Source organism: Ictidomys tridecemlineatus, unplaced genomic scaffold, assembly GCF_052094955.1.
Source record: "Ictidomys tridecemlineatus isolate mIctTri1 unplaced genomic scaffold, mIctTri1.hap1 Scaffold_325, whole genome shotgun sequence".
In the NCBI taxonomy this organism is placed as follows: Eukaryota; Metazoa; Chordata; class Mammalia; order Rodentia; family Sciuridae; genus Ictidomys; species Ictidomys tridecemlineatus.
In genome coordinates this window covers 140,414-153,476 of record NW_027522391.1, presented here as the reverse complement: position 1 = coordinate 153,476, position 13,063 = coordinate 140,414, and the positions used below count along the sequence as shown (strand labels likewise).

Below are 13,063 nucleotides of genomic sequence, written 5' to 3'. Positions count from 1 at the left end.
TTGTAAATAGTGCTGTGGTAAACATAGGAGTAGAGCTCTCTCTTCAATATGCTGATTTCATTTTCTTTCGATATATAGCTAGTAGTGGGATTTCTGGATCATACAGTAGTTTAATTTTTACTTTTTTGAGAAATCTTTCATCTCATTAGTGGGAATATAAATTAACTATACTAATACACTGTTCTAATTTATATTCCCATCCATAGTATACAAAAGCCTCTATTTCTTTGCCAGCATTTGTTTCATTTTTATAATAGCCATTCTAATAGGAGTGGGATGAAGTCTTATTTTTAACTATTTTATTATAGTTATACATAATATTAGGATGCATTTGGGCATAACTATACAATCTTAGAATATAATTTGATCCAATTCAATCTCCAGTGCTTTCCTTTTCTCTCCTTGCCTCCCTTCATCTTTTCCCTTCTCTTTTACTCCATGGATCTTTCTTCTCTTTATTTATTGCTTTATTTAATTAGTGCATTATAGATATACATACAGGTGAAATTCCCCTGTGGCATATTGATATATATACATAGGAAAGTTTGGTTAGATTTAGTACATAGTGCCTCCTTTTTCTCATATCTCCTCCCCTTCCAATTCCTTTTCTCTACTCCACTGATTTCTCTTCTGTTTTCATGGAATTTCCCAACTCCTTTTTTCTTTTTTTTTTATTTTGGTCTAGCTTCCACATATCAGAAAAAAAACAGCCTTGACTTTCTGGGTCTGTTCTATTTTACTTACCATGATGTTTTCAAGTTCCATCTATTTACCAGCAAATGCCATAATTTCGTTTTTCTTTATGGCTAATCAGAACTCCATTGTGTACTTATACCACATTTTCTTTATCCATTTATCTGTTGACAGGTACCTTGGCTGATTCCACAGCTTGGCTACTGTGAACTGTGCTACTATAAACATCAATGTGGCTGCATCATGATGGTATGCTGATATGAAGTCTTTTGGATATATATTGAGGAATAGGATGTCTGGGTCATATAGTGGTTCCATTCCTCCTTTTTTTGAGAAATCTCCATACTACTTTCTAGAGTACACTAATTTGCAGTCCCATCAGCATTGTATGAGTGTGCCATCTTCTCCACATCCTCACAAACATTTATTATTATTTTTAGCCATTCTTATTAGAATGAGATAAAATACCACTGTGGTTTTAATTTGCATTTCATTTATGCTAGAGGTGTTGAACATTTGTTTCATATATTTATTGGTCATTTGCATGTCTTCTTTTGAGAAGTGTCTCTTTAGTTCTTTTGCCAATTTCTCGATTGGGTTATTTGCTTTTCTGATGCTCAGCTTTTTGAGTTCTTTTTATTTGCATTTGCCTGCTTGATTAATTATATTGAACATGTTTGTATATCTGATGGTCATTTGTATTCCTTCTTCTGAGAAATGTCTATTCATAGTCTTTGACCATTATCAATCATATAATTTATTTGTTGAAACTAGCTTGATTTAATTTACTTTTGTATATTCTACATACCTTTAACAGATGCAGTTATAAAATGTTTTTCCCCACTCTGTAAATTATCTCTTTCCTCTTTTGATTGTTTCCATTGTTGTGCAGACTCTTTGTTTGATGTAACCCATTTGTCTGTTTTTGCTTTTCTCACCTGTGCTCTGGGGTCTTGTCCAAAACAATACTTGCCTGAGTCAATGTTGTGAAGCATTTTCCCTATGTAAGTAAGAGAAAGAAATGTGAAGCACACATATTAGATGTGACAAAGTAAAATTATCCCTGTATGCAGATGACATTATCTTATACATGGACAAGCTGAAATAATGTTAGAATAATAAACTAATTCAATAAAATTGCAAAGTCAACATACAAAACTCAGTAGCATCTTATATGCCAATAACAAACTCTCTGAAAAAGAAATTAAGAAAGCAATCCCATTCAAAATAGCTTCAATAAATAAATAAAATGTCTTAAAATAAATTGAACTAAAAAAGTGAAAGAACTTTACAATGAAAACTAATAGCAGTATTGAACTAAGTTGAACATGATACAATAATGGGTAGATATCTTGTGTTCATGCATTAGAAGAATTAATATTCTTAAAATGTCTATAACAAAGCAATCTATAGATTGAATTCAATCTTTGTCAAAATGCCAATGACATTCCTCCAGAATAGAAAACCTAAAATTCATGTAAAACCACACAAGACCCTGAGTACCCAAAGCAAATCTCGACAAAAGGAAGAAAGCTGATGGCATAATACTACCAGACTTTAAAATATAATACAAAATTATAATAACAAAAACTGTGTGGTATTGTCATAAAAATAACACACTGACCAATGGAACAGAAAAAGAATCCAGAAATAAATCCATGTTTACAGTCAACTGAATTTTTTTTCATGGCAAAGAATTGAACCCTGAGTCTATGTTAAATTGTCACTTTCTACCACTGAAGTACAACCTTCACCCTACTTGTTTTATTTTTATCTTATTTATTTATTCATTTATTGTACAAGAATGAACCCAAGGGTACTTAACCACTGAGCCACATGCCCAGCCCTTTTTCATATTTTATTTAGAGATAGGGACTTACTGAGTTGCTTAGGACCTCGTGAAGATGCTGAGAATTGCTTTGAACTTGCAGTCCTCTTGCCTCAGCCTCCCCAACTGCTGGTATTTTTCAATTTGTAAGTTATCTATAAAACATAAAAATTATACATATTTATGGGGTGCCATGTGGTGTTTCAATATATGTGTACATCATACAATATCTAAATGATTTTAAACATATTTGTCCCCTCAATATTTATCATTTATTTATGGTAAAAAAACATTCAAAATCCTTTCTTTTTCTAACTTTTTTTGAGATATGCAGTATAAAACTGTTATCTGTAGTCACCCTACTATATAATTGCCTGCCAGAACTTCTTACTTTTATCTAATTAGAACTTCATACACATAGATCAACCTTTCCACATTTACTCTCTCCACCCTCTGGTAACCACACTTATACCATCACTATCCATGAAATATGATATTTTAGATGGTACATACCTGGCTTACTTTACTTACAATGATATCCAAAGATAATTCTCTGTATCTGACAATTTATAAGTGTCGATTCAAAATGGGTTAAACAATATAAAAACTGAAGCTACAAAACTACATTGAATATTTTATATAGAAAAGTATTATGATGGCTTTTAAAATTTTTAATTGCTTTCATTAATAGGAATGTAAATTTCATTTAAGGGTTCTTATTATAATAAAAAATGTCTTTTCCACAATCATGGATATTTTAAAACTTAATTTCCCTTAGACTGAAAGTTTCTCAATGAGGGGATTGTTAAAACGAAGAGTCAATATCAACCTTAGTAAAGACATGGAAGACATGGCGTTCGAATGAAGCTCCAATCTCTTGTGTTGCTTTAACTCTAAGGTCCTTGGTTCTGTGATTGTATATGTGTTTTATGTTACCAAATATTTCCTTTTTAACATAAGATGTATACAAGCATGTGTGATTTTTATTGATGATTAACCTGAAATCATTAATGAATTAAAAAATATTTCTGACTACAGAAATCTGTGAACTTATACTACAGAAAATAGGTTATAAAAAATATTTCTTTTTCCCAACTGGAATACATAGACTGTAAGGTTCAGTTAAACCAAGGTGATAATTAACTACTTTCCTCTGAGGCAATTCCTTGAGGAGAGTTCCATAAAGTCCCATGCTTGGAAGTTATCAAGTTTATTTGAAATACCAACCTTGCCAACAAGTGTTCCCTAGTGCCTGGGCAGCACTGTCCTAATTTCAAGTGTCATTGGCTTAATGGGAAGTGAAAATGTCCCTGGATCTATGCTCCCTCTTCAATCTCATATATATTTTAATTCTTTATTACATGAAAAAATTATGGTTTAACACTACAACAAAGATATTCAATCTTGAGGATTAACTGAGATTTGTTCCTATGACTTAAGATAAGCTCTGGTGAGTGAAACCTTTCCAGATTCAGCTAACATTTAAGTAGCACCTGCTAAAGTGCCTGTGCCTATATCAGTCACATAGATATAACTCCAGGTAAGACACAGAATACGCTACCCCCAAATTAAGAACAGCTAAATATGCTGAGAAATATATGCAAACACATTAGTATAATAAAGTTAAGTAAATTGTATGGTGTCTCAGTGGACACAAATATTTGCCAATTGGATAAGGAGGACTTTCAATATGAGGAATTACAGATAGAAGGAAGAACATGATTAAAATAATAAACAGCATAAAGATAAAATATGTTTGGTTCAGTGAAAGTAAATTGGTGATTTAGCATTATTATAACCTGGGTTTTAACATGAGGTTGGAGAAGTCACAATGAGAGTAATACTGGAAAGCCATTCAGGGAACATATAGTAGAAGATATTGTTTGGATCCTAGGTTTTAAGGGTTTAATTTCATAATAAAAATAACAGAGTTAAATTAAAAATGCTACAAGATGTGATTTGCATCATTGATCATTCTAGCAATACACAGATGTTATATTGAAGTTACATAAGCATGAATTAACAAAACATTACCAGAGAAAGTGAAGGTTAGAACTTATCTACGAGTACAAAAGGTAATAATTAGAAGAGATAATGAACAGATAAAATGTTGATGCTTGATAGAATGTGCTGATGGAAAGAAACTGTACTTTCCATGATTTTCAAGCAGTAACAATAAATTTTAAAGCATGAGTTAAATTGCTTTAAAGATAAGAGTGACAAGGAATTGGTTGGTAGAAGAGATGAGTTATGATGGGAAAAACCCAGTTTGAGGGTTTTGTGCTAACGATGAAGTTGGATGTAAACTTCTGCAACTCAGAAAATATAGGGCAGTCCTTTAAACTCTTCTAGGCTAGTAAAAATTGCAAAAAGGCAGAGAAAAAGTTAACCTGGCTACTTTCAGTAGCACTTACAATATTTGGGGGTGAAATAAATGATAGGACATATGAAGACATATTTTATTTTTTGTACCAGAGAATGATTCAGGGGCACTGAACCACTGAGCCAAATCCCCAGCCCCAGGACAGATATGTTTTTTATACCATCAAATTTCAATAGAGATATATAAAAGAACCTGGATAGAGAACAAGAAATGATATTCAGCAAGGAAGGGGGAGGAACAATGATGAGTGGCACAGAGTCAGTAGAAGAGAGATGTCTTGTAAGAAAAATTGTACAATGATGTCGTATATTTAAGAAATGGAATTTAAAATAACAAGAGAACATTGAATTTACCATTGGGACAGTCAGCTGTGGATTTGCTAGAGCCATATGGGAGGACTTGTGATACAAACATGAAAAACATGGTAACAAAAATGAATGAAAACAGGCAGAGAAGCGCAAGCCTATAACCCCAGAGGCTCAGGAGGCTGAGGCAGGAGGATCATGAGTTCCACGGCAGCCTCAGCAATGGTGAGGTGCAAAGTTACTCAGTGAGACCCTGTCTCTAAACAGAATACAAAATAAGACTGGGGATATGGCTCAGTGGTCGAGTGCACCTGAGTTTAATCCTCAGTAACCCCTGCAAAAAAAAAAAAAAAAAAAAAAAAAAAAAAAAAAACAAGAGAAGGTACACAGACAATGGACTATTATTGGACTATTATAGTCTATAGTATAGTGTTCAGGAGAATAGCAATAAAGAAAAGGAAGACTATAAGAAATTACTACATGTCTAGTAAGGATCTTTTCTTTAGAACAGGTGAGATAAAATAATTATATCTATCTAAATCTGATGTATAAACATGTGTTTTTTGTATATATAAACATTACATAATGATGAATATAATTAGTTCATTAAAAATATTCTCAGTAAATCACAGTGAGTTTGACATGGGATTTTATTTACACACATGTATTCAAAGAGAGAAAGAATAACTGCATTAGGGCAAACATTTGAGATAGAGCAAAACTGAGCACGAGGGTATTCATTGACTTGGAAAGCAGAAAGGGCAGAGGTAATTTCATTTGTATTTAGGTAAGAAATTGAGTGACTTAATTACCTAAATTTTCTCATCTGAATGATTGGCAATGCCAACTCTAGGAAATAACAGTAAAGTGGCAAAAAGAAGACTTTGAAGCTAAATTTGCAGAAGTTTCTGTGATTAATCAGAAGAGTTGAGTTACTTAAAATAGAAGAACTGTTTTCAGGAAAATAAAAGGCTTCAACACTTTAAAATTAAAAAACAGGTGGACAAAGTTTAGAAATGTTTTATATAATAAAATACAAACTGCACATAAGTGGCTAGTGATGGGGAAAATAATGTTGAAAGAAATCACAAAACTCGCCAAAAATAGTTTTAGTTATTTTATAAAATAAAGGATCAAATGCAACATGACTTGAAAGAATTGAATGAAAATTTTATGTGTTCCCACAGTAGCTTCCTTAATCCTAAGTGAAACTCCATACATACATCTCCCCTCCTTCCTATTTGAGAAGAGATGCACTAATCAATTGCAAATAATAAAATTTTCCAATTATGAACCAAGATATAGAAATTATTCTCTATTTCTACAGAGATGCTAAAAATTAAAATGTATTCGTCTAAGTGGTGGAGAAGAGAATCTGGGGGGGGTGCATGCACCCACATCTTTCTGTATGTATGTGAGAGTATTCAAAGTTTTTCTTGTGGTTTTTCTCTCCCTTTCTCCTATGAAAAAACTCCATAATGGAGTGACTAAAGGATGGAGATTTTTCTTGGGTTACATCAATAATATATACTAGATGTGGAAAATGGATGATGCTTTGATTTTCAAACAGTGACAATAAATTTTAAACCATGAGTTAATTGCTTTAATACATTCATATTTTATTTTAAAATCCAAAGCTATCAGGCTGGGATTGTGGATCAGCAGCAGAGTGCTTGCCTTGCACATATAGGGCACTGGGTTTGATCCTAAGCACCACATAAAAATATATAAATAAAATAAAGATATTGTGTCCATCTACAACTAACAAAATAAATAAATAAAACAAAACCAAAAAACTTCAAAGCTACCATCCTATATTTGGTATAGGGCAAGCCAGGAATTAGCATCTACAGCAATGGAGATAGTCATGTCTGATGGAAGAACAGGAAAATAGTAAGAACAAGAAGGCTACAGAAGCCCTTTGAAGAAGTGCAGCTCTGCCTTCCCCTAATCACAATGTGTGAGCTGGGGACAGGGACTTGAGACTGTTCCTTGTGGAAAACCATGTATCCTAAAGATTAGTTTTAGTGGATTTTCAAAATAAATCATAGCAAAAACAGTTAAGATGCTAATTCAATGGATTTTCACCTTTTGCTGTTGCTTAGAGATTAATAAATAGAATAAACCATAATTTCTGAAGGCATGATTCATGTAACTTGATCACTAAGTTTTTGGATGCATAGATTTGAAATCAGACATGTAGATACTTAGTTAAACAGTTAGTTATTACTCTTTTTATTAGCTATCATTGTCAAGGGTGGAGAAATGGACAGGGCAATGAAGGAATCACTTTTATACAGGAGAAACTAAGTAATAATGATACCAATTGACCTTTAAGCAAGTCCACAGATTTATAAAGGAAAAAAAAAGTAATGCTGAGGATATAGCTCAATGGTAAAACATTTGCCTGGCCTGTGTGAAGCTCTGATTTAATCTCCAGTACTGAAAAAAAGACAGAGATATAAGAAAAAAAGTTTAATATCACATCACAATGATTCCAGTACTCAGAGGAGTTATTCTACTATACTATAATAATAACACAGAAAAAGTATCGCCTAGCTCCTCTAATAATTATGGTATATTAGGATCAAGAGTTGGCTTATTTATTTAGTTGGTCAGTTATTTTAAGAAACAGGAACCCACTATCCAATGTATATCAAATTCTAGTGGAAAAAATAAAGGCTTTTTTTTTTCTCATTGAGGAAGTCACACAGATAATACTGAAAGACATATACTCCTCTGCATAGAATTCTGCCTATCTCATAGAAATAATTATATATATTCTAGAAAACATCATTATTTGTTCAAATGAATTTAATTGAAAATCTCCTACCCCAAGTCTTCCTAAATTACAGTTTTAAACCTAGAAAGGTATTGTCTGAGGACAAGCCACCATCACTCAGTTTCAAGTTCTCTCCAGTTCCAAAGCTTAGGATTTGATATTGGTATTAGCAGCACCTGCATGTTACAATTTTTTTAATTTATTTATTTTTAGTTGACAGGTAATGATTATACATATTTATGAAATAAAGTGTGATATCACAATCTGAGATTTATTTCACTCTACAAGATTGTTCTGTGAAGTTCATTCCAACCAAATGCAATCTTAATAAAATGTTAATAGTCTTTCAGTATCAAGAAATATGACTGTTCTTTGAATGGACATCCCTCATTTGCCTCTGGGCTGTTCCTGGATGCATTCATGAGGTCACATTCATTACTTCATTTCACACAGTTAACAAAGGAAGTTTCGATGCACAATTTGAATACTTAATGAAACGATACTATTATATCAGTGTTATTTTCACTGACTACTGAAGGTGAAGTCATTTCCACCAATATTTCCAACTATGATGATTCAAGTTCTGCCCCAGAAAACTCTCATGATTTATTGAGCACATTTAAAGTTTCTATTTCTGAATAATGGCTAAAGATTTTTCTGAATTGAATGTAATAATTATAAGGATGACAGTTTATCTTGCCATATCATTTGCTCCAGGATGAGGACACTGAGATGTGTGACATATGGTTAGGTTAAATGCCATACATTCTTTCTAACTATACTCCAGCTTCCTAAACAGAGTTGAACTTGGAATCATCAGAGTGAACATGGTAAACTTGACCTCAAAGAGTGGATTTCTCCTCATGGGGTTTTCTGATGACCATAAGCTTCAGGTTCTACATGCACTGCTCTTTTTGGTGATATACCTTCTGGCCTTAACAGGAAACCTCCTCATTATTACCATCATTACCTTGGACCACCGTCTGCATTCTCCCATGTATTACTTCTTGAATCACCTCTCTCTTCTGGACCTCTGCTTCATCTCTGTCACAGTACCACAGTCCATTGCAAATTCACTTATGGACAGTGGGTACATTTCTTTTGGTCAGTGTATTCTTCAGGTATTCTTCTTCATAGCTCTGGCCTCATCAGAAGTGGCAATCCTCACAGTGATGTCTTATGGCCCGTATGTTGCCATCTGTCAACCACTGCAGTATGAGACCATTATGAATCCCAGTGCTTGCAGGCGTGCAGTCATTGCTGTGTGGATGGTGGGGGCCCTCTATGGGCTCATGCACACAACTGTTAACTTTTCCATTTCTCTATGTGGGGAAAAAGTTATCAATTTTTTTGTGATGTCCCTCAAATGTTGAAACTTGCCTGTTCTTATGAATTCATGAATGAGATTGCAGTGGCTGCATTCACAACCTCAACAGCATTTATCTGTCTGATATCCATTGTGCTCTCCTACATTCGGATCTTCTCAATGGTGCTGAGAATCCCATCAGCAGAGAGCAGGACCAAGGTCTTCTCCACTTGCCTACCACACCTATTCGTAGTCACCTTCTTCCTCTCAGCCGCAGGCTTTGAGTTTCTAAGACATCCTTCAGATTCCCGATCAGCTGTGGATCTTATGTTCTCCATATTCTACACTGTAATACCTCCAACGCTCAATCCAGTCATCTATAGCTTGCGAAATGAAGCCATGAAGGCAGCTCTGAAGAAGGTGCTGTCAAAAGATGAATTTTCTCAGAGAAAAATGTATTTTAAAGCAATGTTTAAACTCTAAAGAGTTGTGCAAATTAAAGAGCATTATTACTATATTTCTTACTACAATAGGTGTGAGTTTCATTTCTTCTCAGGACTCCCATTCAACTTTTCTATTCTTTGTGTTCTCCTAAACTATAATTATGCAAAATATAAGATGTGTTGCTTCTAAGAACTTTGGCCTTCTTTCCTCCAATTTAAGTGTTGTTTGAAGGCAACTTTTAGGAATTCCTTTGAAATAAAAAATAATGTATGTGTAAAATTAACTGTGACATGGCCAGCATAAAGCTGGTTTTATATATAAGATTGCTATTAAGAAATTCAACTTTATTTATGTGATACTAATATCTCTAGTGTGTGTAAGAAATTTTCGTGCGCTTCCTACTCAGTATCTTTACTATTTCTCTTTCTATTAAATATTATAATAGCTTTTTCTGAGTCACAGCCCATATATATGCCTCTCAATAAAAATTATTGTTTCCCAAATGTGAGTTTGTATGTGTGTTTGTCATCCATATAAATGAGAATATATGTCTACAATTTACTGATGAAATAGCCATCAGGCATCTTCTTTTCCATTACTAAAAATGTTTGTATTCCCCCTGTTGACACAGAAAAGATTTTGAAAAGGTATTTTTGTAGTTAGGCAGGCAGTCTTCTGTGTCTGTGAAAAAGAACAAAGATAAATAGTGTATGAACAGCTCAAATCCATGAAGGTATAAGCTCAAATACTGTGAATCTAAAAGTCTGATTCATTTTGGGGTAATGTTTTAACATTCTTTTTTAAAAGCACATGTGAATCTCAAAAGTATAAAACTGGACTGATTCTCTCATACTTGAAGAACATCAAAGTACATGTTCTAGTAATAATGTGAATATAAATTACTAATAATGGGAAGATGGCACATTTTATGACTTTTGGGATTAATGGTTCTGCTTATGACATCGGCACCTGCGTGCACGTGAATGAAGTGAGAGTCTTGCTTATTTTGTTTTTGTTCGTTTGTTTGTTTATTTGTTTATTTGGTTTTGTTTTGTTTTGTTTTGTACTGGGGATTGAACTCAGAGGCATGCTACCACTGAGCCCACCCCCAGTCCTTTTTACTTTTTGTTTTGATACCACATCTCACTAATTTGCTTAAAGCCTCAAAAAATTGCTGAGGCTCGCCTTGAACTTATAATGCTCTTGCCTCAACCTCCCTTGTTGCTGGGATTACAGACATGTGCCACCATGCCTGGATGCTTGTTTTTAAAGGTTGTACATTTCTCCTCTTCCAGTATGAAGATGGTATTGATCACAGAAACTTTCTTAGTGCCATATTTTGTAGTCCTGGAGCTTTTTCAACAATCAGTTCTTTTTCTCAAATGCACATTTTAAAAAGCCTATATTATTTAAACAGGTTATATATTATTTGTGAAAAATTTCCAAAAGAGTAATAAACAAAGTCTAAAAGAAAACCATATAATCATTGGTATATATGTTATCTATTTATGAATGTATTGTTTAATACCTTTCTATTGATGTGCATATTTGTATGTATATATATATGTATATATGTATATTATATATATAATATTGTCTTGTAATATCAATGTATATAATGATCAGTAAATTCCTTTGTTATAATATCATAAAAAATTTATACATATAAAATCTTTTAATGACTATCCACTATTTTAACCTACCCCAGTTTACAATGTTTAGTTTTTATTGTCATTATTTAAAGCCTATTTGATGAATCCCTGAATCCATGAATATATTTATTCATGGGTATTATACATTCCTTAGACTTGAAGTCTCAGAATTGTCTTTCACATTCTCCTGTCCTCTATGTGTTCTCAATGTATCATTGCAATTCCCTGATTTTAGCATGAGAAATCTTCAGTTCCTTTGTGAAAAGCAAATGTGTGTGTACACAACAACACATCCTATCACTTTTAATACCCTTATTGCGTTGCTATTCTGACAGATTGATTATCATACCAAAGCATGTGTTTAAATTGGCACATATCCACAAACTTAGGTTCTGCCCGTGAAGAACTTAAAAGAACACTTTCAGTCCATTAGTGATCACATACTCCATTTTGAAGTACACATGGACAGGGGTTGTTGGGGTTTAAGTGTGCAGAGTTTAGCTCCCTCAGCCTGACTTTTTGCAAGGGCTGTGCCTGTGATTTAGGTCAGCTGAGGCACGCCTCTCTAGGAGGAGGAAAAGTTCTCTTCCCCTTATCACAAGACACAAGCTTTTGCATGGTTTGGCCTAGAGGAAGAAGCTTTCTGCATGCTGGACCTGGGAACAGTACATTCGGGGATTAGATAATGTCTACAAAGAACTTTGGGAGGGTTTATCAAATGAACAGGAACAATCTGAATTTAGCTCTGTGTACCCGCTGAGACATGATATTTGGGCAATGTAGATGAAATATTACTGAAGAATTGCTTGCTTTGTTAGAAGAAGAATATAAAAGGAACTTGCATGTTAAGGTCTATAGACAAGTCAAAATAACACCTGGTATTTTGCCAGGGGAATGTAGAGTTTGTAAACAAGTCTGGATGGTGCCTGGCAAAATGCCAGAGGGAGTGGTTTGAGAAGTAACAAAAGCGAGCCATTAAGTGTGGAGATTCCTTATTGGTTGACTGATGTATCTAGTTTATGCTAATTAAGATAAGCTCTGTTGTCCTACAATAAACGGCTTCCATTCCTGCTGTATCAATCTACACAAGTTATTTGTCACCCCCTGGTTATTCTGCCGCAGCCGGACTGTGGCACTTGCAAATAAACCTCAGCATGCAGTTGCAATTGCTGCCTTGGCTCTGCATCCCCTGTGTCCCGGTGATTTCACGACCCTTACCCAGGGACCCGAACGCAATAGACGTTCACAAGGGGTATATTAGTAAGATGTCGTGAGGGTGGTGTAAATTTGAGACCAAAAATCTGCAGCATTATAAATAGGTTTCCTTCTTCTGTGGCTCTTTTCATTTTAGTTTATTCTAAGGAGGGATATTAAAAGTAAATGCAATTCAAATTCATATTCCAACTCAAAACAATCATTGTTAACAGTTTTTAGTATGGGTTTGAATAATTTTGGAAGATGTAACTCTTTTTCTTTTTCCCCAAGGAGCTCAGGCTGCTTTCTCTTTTCCCCTGTCCGCACTAAACTAACTGTTTAAATGGCCCATAAAGGTCACAGTTTTTCCCTTTTACAGCTAATACCTTTCTGTGCAGTAGGAAAGTATTCTCTAAAGTAGTTTTAGCAATTTTAGCCATCAATGACTTTATGAGTTCACACAATTTTACATACTC

The 13,063-nt window shown here is 34.0% G+C and overlaps 1 pseudogene; it reads left to right on the top strand.

Moving 5' to 3' along the window:
- The first annotated feature begins 8,818 nt into the window (after nt 1-8,818).
- On the top strand, nt 8,819-9,780 carry LOC144373242 (olfactory receptor 14J1-like; annotated as a pseudogene).
- Nucleotides 9,781-13,063: the final 3,283 nt, after the last annotated feature.